The following is a 10654-nucleotide window of genomic DNA, read 5'->3' on the forward strand; positions in this document are numbered from 1 at the left end:
GTCGGTTAAGGCTACGTGCCACTCGATACACTTGTGTTCTAACTAGTTAACAATGGAAATTCGCAAAAGATGTTTGTGAAAGATTGAAGTTATTCAACAAAATCACTGATCATTTCTGGCACTAAGTATTCCACTGCCAACATGTTTTTTCCTGAGATTTGTAAGATTAAATTGGCAATATCTTATTGGATTAACTCTTCCAATTTATCAATCAAAGAAATGGCTAACAAGATGTTGCAAAAATTTGATAAATATTGGAGTGTCACCCATGATATAATGGGAATTGCTAGTGTTTTGGATCCTAGATAAAAAATGGAGTTACTTGAATACTATTATGAAAAATTGTATGAACAAGACTCTTTTGAGCAAGTTAAGAGGATTCAACAACTATGTTATGACTTAATTGTTGATTATCAATTGAATTTGAACCAAGAGAGTTGTGGTGACTCACCAATGTTGGAATCTAATCTTGTGGCTAATGATGGTTTAGATGATTATGATGCATATGTTCGAAAGAGAAAAAAAAAGCTAGAACTTATGTGTTAAAACAGAATTGGATCATTATTTGGAAGAGGAAGTTTTACCTCGAAGTCCTGATTTTGATAGTCTATTATGATGGAAGTTAAATGGCATCAAATATCCAACACTCCAAGCAATTGCAAAAGATATTTTAGCAATTCCTATTTCTACCGTAGCTTTAGAATCCGCATTCAGTATTAGCGGTCATATTTTAAGCCCGTGTCGCATTCGACTTTATTGGACAACTTTTGAGGCTTTGATGTGTGCTAGAAGTTGGTTATGGAGTACTGAAAATAATGGTATGCTTTTATATTATTCTGTCAATTTTTATATATTATAAAATGATATATAATTATGTCTTTCATTACTCTCTATTGTCTCTTTTTTATTATTCTATATATTTGTTTTATATGTTTCCTCTTGTACACGGTGTATGTTACTATTCTTCAATATTTGATGATTATGGGTAACTATTATATGACTTGGATATTTGAAGATAAATTGTCATTTATACAATCGAAAGGTTTGAATACTACTTCTAAATAGAAGACTTGTAAATGATATATATTAATATTAATTTTGTCAAGTTTGGACTTTAACGGTATAATTTTGTATTTGTTAATTGGTTACTATTTATATTGTATTCTGTTTCATATTTTTAGGTGGTATGAGTTCTAAGTTAAGCAATGACCACACTACTTTACTCGATAAAATAGATCCTGATGAAGAAGGTAAAAATTTCCTTTGATTTTTTTATTATTAATTTCTAATATGGAGTGTGAAGTGACTTATGTATTACAAGTTTCTTCTTGCATCTATTTCTTAAGTTTTATTATGAAATGTGATGCGAATTATTTATTACTAATTTCTTGTATGGAGTGTGAAGTCTCCACCCAACCAATTGACTTGTTAGTAACTAATTTGTTATTAGAATACAAGAGTAACTAAGTTTTAACTTGTATTATTATTTATTATTGATATTTGTATTTTAATTTGTATTTTTGTATAGGTGAAATATTAACTAGTAGTATAAATTCCCTCTTTGAAGATGGAGAATAGCATTTAGAGAAAGAAAGAAGACAATATTGGTGTTGGCCACTTATCTATTTTTGTTAGCAATTTTCATAGACAACGATGTTGAATATTTTTAATTATGTGGTTGTTTTGTTGGTATTTTGGATTTGGAGGCGGGGCGAGGATCCCCCGAACCTAGTTGGGACGGGTTTGGGGTTCAATTATTCATCCCCATCGAGGATCGGGACGGGTTTGGGGTTCAATTATTCATCCCCATCGAGGATCGGGACGGGGAACGGGGATTTACCTGGGATTCAGATTTGGGTTGGGGATTACAAAAACCGTCCCCGCCCCGCCCCGTTGCCATGCCTAGTGAGAAGGGTTTCATAAGTTCAGAAGTATCCAGTCAGAACTTGTTTGGTTAAACGTTCTATCTTCTGGATACTGGACAACTTTTGCATTAATTAGTTGTCAATCAGTCTTGGTTAGTGGAATAGTTTTACAGACAATTGTCATAGAAATTTGAACTGTTTGTGAACTGCTAAGTGACACATTGGGTGACTAAATTTCTTAGGATTAGGTAAAATCTTCACGCTTTACCCATTGTCAATTTTTTTGCACTATTCAAGATTTTACTCTTGATTGCAAAACCCTTATATAAACCCACTTCACACACTTTTGCTACATTCACTTCCTACACTTTCTCTCTTTTAAGCATAAAACTCTTTGCAACCTAAATCTTTATTCTTCATCAACAATTTCTTCTCAATAACAATCTGCTCAACAAAAATCTGCTCAACAAGAACAAGCTTAACAATAACGTGTTACAACTGCTCAAAGAGTTGTTTATGGTTCTTTTTTATCATCTCAACAACAACAATAAGCTCATCATCTCCTTCAAACTAGCTCTTTAAAATCTGCTCCAGGATCTAGTCAAAACATGTTCTCTAAAGAACCTTATGAAACTACTAAACTCATATTAACTACTCCTATAAATGAATTGGAAGTTCTATGTGAACTCTTGGTTGGGTTTGAGAACTTGAAAGACAATGGATTTGATATTTTGAGTGTTGTGAAATTTCAAGGCTGAGGAAGTATTTTGACCATCTTCAAGGTCCAATTTTCTTTCATCTGGTTAGAGAATTTTGGATTCATTCCAAGACTTCAGTTTTTCAGGTTACTTCTTTCGTTATGGGAAAGAAGATTGTCAGTAATAAAAAATTGATTGCCAAACTCATTGAACATGATGGGTCTGGAATAAGATGCAATCAGATGGTTGAAAGAAAGTCTGATTTGATTGAGATTTTAAAAGTGATATTCACTTATGGAATTCACTCCAACAAGATCAAGGATCTTCAATCTAATATGAGAATCTGGGCCAGAACTCTTCTAGGATGTATTCATCATAGAAAGTCAACAAAATCTTCAGACTACATTAATGGTGACCAACAATATGTTCTACTATACTGCTACAGAGAAGAAGGTGAACCTACATGCACTTCTCTTTCAGTACTTAAGGGACATGGTAAAGGAAATCATAAATGGTAGAAAGAAGATTATGAATTGGATTCCCCTTGGAAGGATTATCTTAGATATTCTGATGGAGAGTAAGATGGTAGACTCTCTAACAAAAGCTCAGATCACCAAAAGGTTGGGACCTCAGGATGGAAAGATGTTTAATGCCATAAGTCTGAAGAACATGGGAATTATAACTAAACTGAAGAGCAACCCTACTGAAATTGCAAAGGAAGATATCTCCAATAGAAGGATCCCTTTAGAAGACTTTCCAATCTTCTCAAAGCCAGATCCTCTGGATGTTGTGATAGGTTACCTTGATAGATGTTAAGCAGGTACTATAATCACAACCTCTGAAACTCCTTCTAAGAGGAAGAGGAATATTGCTAAGAAGTACTCTAAAATAATGGATAAAAAGTTTAAGATTTCTAGTTCTGCTAGGAGGACTCTGGATATTTCTATTGAAGAATCCAAAGTTATTGTTGTTACTCCTTCTGCTGGAACTATCTCTAGTAAGCCCGCTCCTTCTGAAACTCATTTTCATTATGTTGATAAGAATTCATACTTTCCATCTACCACTCTTATTTCACCTACCCCCAATCCAAATACTTCTTAACAAGTTCACTTTGAACCTGCACATAATTTTGAACAAGTTCACTCTGAAGTTGCTCATATTTCTGAACAAGTTCACTTTGAAACAGTTTATGCTCCCCAAACCATTAATCCAAATACTTCCTTTCCACTTCCCAAACCTTTTGAACGCCTCACATCCATTATCATACCTACACCAGAAAACCCTCATTCACCAATTCCATCTGAAAACCAACAACCAGAAAACACAACTCACTCATTATAGAATATGATGATTTTGATTCTAAGTCAGATGTTTAGATGATTTCCATCCCTGACAGAACACCCTATTTCTATTCTGACTAAACACCCTTTCAAACCAATATCCGTCCCACACCCTTGGATGAATTGTTACTACATTTTAAAAGTGAGGTTTTTCCCAGATTAAACATTCTCACTGAAGTTTACACCTCTAATGCAAACCTCTAAGAAGTGTGTACTCTATGTAACAACTTTAGAAGATGGATTGACTTCAGCTCTAGGGAGTTGGATTTTTTGTGCCTAAAGGATGCTCAAAGGAACTTTCGTGCCAGATTCTTTAGTATTGTTGAACCATTGCTTTAGAAGGTTCCTCCAGCATTTCTTCTTCCTGCACCAGAAGTGATTCCTCCTCCTCAAAAAACTCAATCATAATAACTAACTCTTGTTACTTCTGATAAGACTTTTGATATCGGTAGTGTTTATGGAGTGGCGAAGACTATGGATTCTAAAGAAGTCATTCTGAAGACCTTAGAATAGCTAAAGGATGGAAGTGTTGTTGTCAGAGAAAGGTTGGAAAAAGAAGGATGAGATGTTCAAGGCTCTAGCTGGGACAAACAACAAGATTGAAGGGATGCTTCAAGCTATCTTATCAAGACGGCCACCCTCTTCTTAAATCCTTGTTTTTTAAACACTTGTTGCTTTCTTAGTCTCTAAGTTTTTTATCATTTTTGTTTCTATACTTCATGGTCATTTAAATGAAATGGAGATTCTAATTGGTTTTAATTTTTCTATTTTATTTATTTTTAATTTATGACAAAGGGGGAGAAGAGTGATTGATTTTGATATACCTATTTCTGACTCTAACACCCAAACATGTCTTTAATATTCACATTTTTTACTCTGGTAACTTTTCTATGGACTTTGAATAAGTTCATCATGTTTTAAGTTAACCAAGCTTTTTAGGAGTTAAGACATTTATCAGAAGACATCAACAAAGCTAAAGGCTTTAACCAAGCTGATTTGAGTACTAGTTAACTAGGCATAATTCTGAACTCAGTTCAAATCAACCAGGCGTATACAAGCTCTAAACCAGGCATATACAAGGATGCTAACCAAAATTTGTTATACAAGCTCTAATAATAACTAGGCATATACAAGTTATGACAAATCAAGCTCTGATACAAGGTTGATAACTAGACTTTCTGATACTCAAAGCAAATTCAAATTCTAAAATACTTCTGTAACTAGGTTTCAACGTTATGGAAAGTTACTTTTGTAACTAGGCTTATGTAATCTGGGAAGTAATTTTTTTCATGCTGATTAAGATATTTTTATATGATTAAGACTATTTTAAGTCTTAAATTCAGGGGGATCTTGCAAACCTAACTCTGGAATTCTAAGCTGAAAAAATAATTTTAATAGTATAAACTTCAGGGGGGGCTTACAAACCTCACTCTAATGTTTTTATGTGATTAAACCAAGTAAAAATTGTTCATCAAAATACATGGTTTTGTCATCATCAAAAATGGGGAGATTGTAAGAATAATATTTGGTTCTACATCTGGCCTTTAGTTTTGATGATAACAGTACATTGTTTCTTAGAGAACAATTTTGTACCCTAATGGTTTTGTCTAGTGTGTAGATTTTGCTAACAGGTCTTGATTCTGAAGATTTGGCATGTGATGTCATCAGACTCTGGGCTCAACACACTTTGACTCTGAAGAGATATAAAGGTGTTTTACAAGATTATATCAAGTTTTGGAAGGCTCTTACACAACGGTTATGATTAATGTTTGTGCTAAAGCTTCTAACCGTGGCTCTAATTGAAGAGCCTCTAAAGGTTTGTCAAGCCTTTGAGATTTTATGCTCTCAAGCTCTGAAGACCAGGTTCTAAGGAACTGTGTCAAGACTCTGAAGACCAAGGTTTTGAAGTTTCTCTCAACCACACTCTTGATCCTTCTAAACATGTTTTAACATCATTTATTCAAAAGTATATGAAGATAAGAAGATAAGATCAAAAGGTTTTGCATAGGGAAAATAGTACATAGTACAAGATCAAATATTCCTTCCACTACACTGATTTTATGGGCTAAGGATTGTACTATTATACCATTTTTCCTCCTATTATGCAAGTCGTTATGCAAGGCTACAACTGCATTTTAGTATTCCAATTCTACCCTCCAATGGATCTTTTTATTGCCTATATAAAGGAGACTTGGAAGATTGGACAAGCTGCTAATTCATGTTGCTACTTCACGCTTATACGCAACGCTTTTGCTGAACTAAACATTATTGTGTATAGAGAAAAGAAACACATATGGAGCTTTTATTCGTTATTGTGTGATAATTTAATTGTACTTAAAGTTTGTGTAATCTGTTTTCTTAGAAGCAATCTTGTAAGCACAAGTCTTATAATCTCATTGATTGAGTTGTATTCCTTGAGTGACTATGGTATAGTCAAGATTACTCAATAAGACATTGACGGGTATCTTTCTGTGCCTGTAATCAATTTGGTTATTATGGATTAAGGTCTTGTGGATAAGGAAAAGTCACTTTGGTAGGTGGATTGGAGGTATCTTTGTTAACAGTGAACCAAGATAAAAATAATTGTTTCATTTATTTTTGTTCGTCGTTTACTGTTTGTTGTTTTGGGTTGAAAAAGTCTTGATCTTGGAAACCTAATTCAATCCCCCCCCCCTTTCTCGTGTTTCTTGATACCTTCAAATATTTGAAGAATTTAAAATAGGATAATGAGAGGATTGAAGAGTAATTTAGATCACATTGATCGATACCTGTTTGGAGTTTCATCGGAGGGTGACCAGAATTTGCAACCTTATCGGAAAACTCATTAGTGTTCTTCGCGTTCTTGAGGCTTTTCACATAGGTAAGCTTGCTTTTTACTTAATTTAGTAACATAAACTTGTTTTTACACCTAGTATGTTTCATATCCTTTAATCCTTTGGGCAAAATAGCTTGAAATGTGAATTTCCCAAAAATCGGTGTTCTTGTGCATCCCATTGTAAATGATTGATTTTCAAACAAAATAGTTGTTTATTATTTATCTTTAAGCATGCCGTTGTGTTTGTGAGGTCGAGTAGATGAATTTTCATTATTTAATTGCATGATTTCGTAAAAAAATTGAGACAGTTACATGTGAATCAAATAGACTAGTAGAATGTTTGTTTTCAAAATTTCTTAACAATATTACTGCTTTCCTTAGAACACGTAACTACTACATTTGGTGGAAGAAAAAGGGTGTGTGGGGCCACATCCCGACACCTTTTTCCTTTTTTTTTCTTTTTTTAAATTTTATTATTTTATAATTAATTGATTATTTTGATTTTAATTAATTAATTTTGTTACTTAACTTTTTTAATTAACTTGATTAATTGATGAAATTTATTCTAATTGACTAATTTTTTAAATTTATTTTTAGTTAACTTGATTAAATTTATTTTAATTGATAAATTTTATTTTAATTGATAAATTTTATTAATTGATTTTTAATTAACTTAATTAATTAATTAAATTTATTTTAATTGATTAATTAAATAGCTTGACCACATAAAATAAAAAATTTCAAATCAAAACCCTTGATCCAACGTCAAGTGGTAATTTTCAATTCATTTCAAATCGTTCCATAACGCAAATCAAACCTCGATCTTTATCGAGTGCATTTTTCCAATTCAAAATAAAATATCTAATCACTTTTGAACATCTTTTCACAAATGATGAAAAAGGAAATGGTCTAGTGCCTACTATTCTTTTCTCCAGTTGTTTGAATACGAGTTTCCTAATTCAACCATCCGAATAATCGCCATCCATTTAAAACTATCAATCAGATTCATCTCAAACCACTTTCGTAATCAAATCTTAAACGAACTTATTTTCACAATAACTCAAACAAAAAAGCAAACGGTCTAGTACTATTCTCTTCCTCGAATAATTAGATACGAGTTGCCTAATTCAACCATTCGAGTATTCTTTGTTTATTCAAAACACCATAACAATATCTAATCCTTTTGCAATAAAAAGGACGAAAAAGGAAATAGTCTAGTGCCTACTATTATTTTTCCCAAATACTTGAATACTAGTTTCCTAGCTAGACCATTCGATTATTCCTCGTATATTCAAAACACCAAAATAATATCTAATCCTTTTGCAATAAAAAGGACAAAAAAGGAAATAGTCTAGTGCCTACTATTCTTTTCCCCGATTGTTTGGATACAAGTTGCTTAACTCGACCATTCGAGAAATCGTCATCCACTTAAAAAAATCTCAACACATCAAACCATTTTCAATTCTAAAAGCTAAAACACTTGATTGATATCAAGTCCTTTTTCAAACTAATCCAAAATCATGCTCCACCAAAGTGCAAGTCTCTTTTCAAATAAATTTCATCGCCCAAGCGCAAACCCTTTTCAATCATTTAGTATTTCACCCAAGTGCAACTAAACTCATTTTCAAAATTAAAACCAACCAACAAACAAAGTTCTTTAAACAAAGAACTACGTAGCCTTGAGATCCCCATCACACCTGGGGATACGTAGGAGCAGGATTTTGAAATATTGTCAAGCACATTAACAAAAAACCCTAAAATATATTTTACTTTCTTTCTTTTCATAGCTCCCAATAAGTCAAAGAAAAAAAAACTAACATTAAATCACAAATCTAACTAAAAGGTTCTCGTTGAGTACAACGGAAGTAAGGTGTGCTAATAACTTTCCATTGTGTAATCGACTCATGAACCCTAATTTGATTGAGACAAACATCTTCTTTTTTCACTTAAGGGTTTTATAGATATTTTCTATTTTCTTCTTTAGAATAAATAAAGTTCGGTGGCGACTTTGTTCAACCATTTCAGTGAGCGCACGAACGCTCATGAGGTCGTATTTTTCAAGATGCGACAGTTGTCGACTCTGTTGGGGACAATTGCTCCTGCAAGAGAGAGTCAAGCCTAATTGTTGCCTATTGATACTATTGGGGGTCTTTGATTATTGGAACTTTATGAGATAGGCTCTCTACCTGAGTCTGAGGAAAACCATAGGATTAGGATAGTGGTTATGTAGTATTGGCCCGAGAGGTGTTTTCCTCATTAGGGACGATATGAAGACTCCGCCTAGAGTACATTCTCTTAGAAATGTTATTGTCTGACAAGCCTTCGTCACTGTGATAATATTTTCAAATTGGATCGATGATTCTGGGAACCTTGTCTGGAACCTCTGAGTTGATGGTTGTGTTGTATTGGTCCATGAGGTGTCTTCCTCGTTAGGGATGATACGAAAACCTCACCTAGAAGAGATCTTCTTGAGGATATTATTGTCCGACGAGTCTTCGTCATGATGACGATATTCTCAAGGAGGGCTCATGACTCTAGGAACCTAAAACCCTATAGCCTTATTAATCAAATTTTGGAAAGCAATCTTGAGAAACTATACATAATTTGCTTGAAACCATATCATACCTTTCTATATCCATTCATAGCATGACATAACATTTCATGAAAAATACATCAGCATACATAACCATTTTCCTAAATAAAGAAACTCATTCCATTCCTTCCGTCCCCGGAAATCTAACAAGGCAAGTTGTTTCTCCAACATTCTTGTGGAACTCGCCCTAATTTGAAAAGAAGGATCGAGAACTTGGAAAGAGGTCAAAGACTCATGAGAGAGGAGATTGATTCGCTCAAAGTCACAATGGGTAAGACCTTAGAGACTTTGTAGGCGTTAATGAACAAAGAAGATCATCCACAACAAAATGTGCATACTGATGATGGCACTTCATCAAGTTTCTCTCCAGGACCTCAACTAGTGCAAGGAGAAAAAGTGTAGTTTCCAATTTAAAGTTTACCTCAGGGTTATACTCCTCCACTTGCAAATTCCACCAATGAAGGGCCATTTGTTCAGCAGTCAGTATCGGTCCCTATAGTCAATAAAATGCATCCTGCAGGATTTTTAACACACCAAATTCCCTTCGAAAATCCTCATCTTATATTCCACTTTGGTCGCTCTCAAGATACCCATCCTGAGGTGATAGTCGAGAATAATGAAGCTGAAGGGAAATATAAGGGAAAAGAGATTGAAAGCTGATGAAGCGCTTAACACATTTGGTCTTGATGCTATAGATATTTGCTTGGTCCCTGACATGACCCTTCCTCCAAAATTCAAAGTCTCAGACTTTGAAAAGTATAAAGAACTAAGTTGCCCAAAGGGTCACCTAATAATCTATTGCACGAAGATAGCATCATACTCTTGTAACAGCAAGATAATGATCCATTATTTTCAAGATAGTTTGACTGGGACAACTCTCAAATGGTACATGAATCTAGAAAGAGGTCAGATGCAATCTGTCGCAGCTGGAAAAATGACAGAGTCGCCACCATCCTTTATTCGTTCTTAAGGAACATGGAAATAATGATAAAACCTATTAACTAAAGGTGAGATACTGGGTTCGGGAGTCGGTTAAGTAAGGGGAAGGTGTTAGGCACCCCTTACCTCCATTGTACTCAATGGGATCCTCCTCTCATTTTAGGGTTAATGTGTCTTTGAGATGTCTGCTTTATTAATTATTATTGGTTAATTATTTACCTATTTATTTAAAATTATTCCATTATTTAAAATTATTTTATTATTTAAAATAAAATTGATTAATTGAGAAAGGAAAACTTTAAAATGATTTTTATTATTGTACTCGCTAGAGTCTTACAACTCTATGCCTACGTACCTTCAAATTTATTGAAGGATCAGAGCCCCGTAGTTTGTCTTAAAAAATG

Source organism: Lathyrus oleraceus, chromosome 7 (genome assembly GCF_024323335.1).
Source record: "Lathyrus oleraceus cultivar Zhongwan6 chromosome 7, CAAS_Psat_ZW6_1.0, whole genome shotgun sequence".
NCBI classification, from domain to species: Eukaryota; Viridiplantae; Streptophyta; class Magnoliopsida; order Fabales; family Fabaceae; genus Lathyrus; species Lathyrus oleraceus.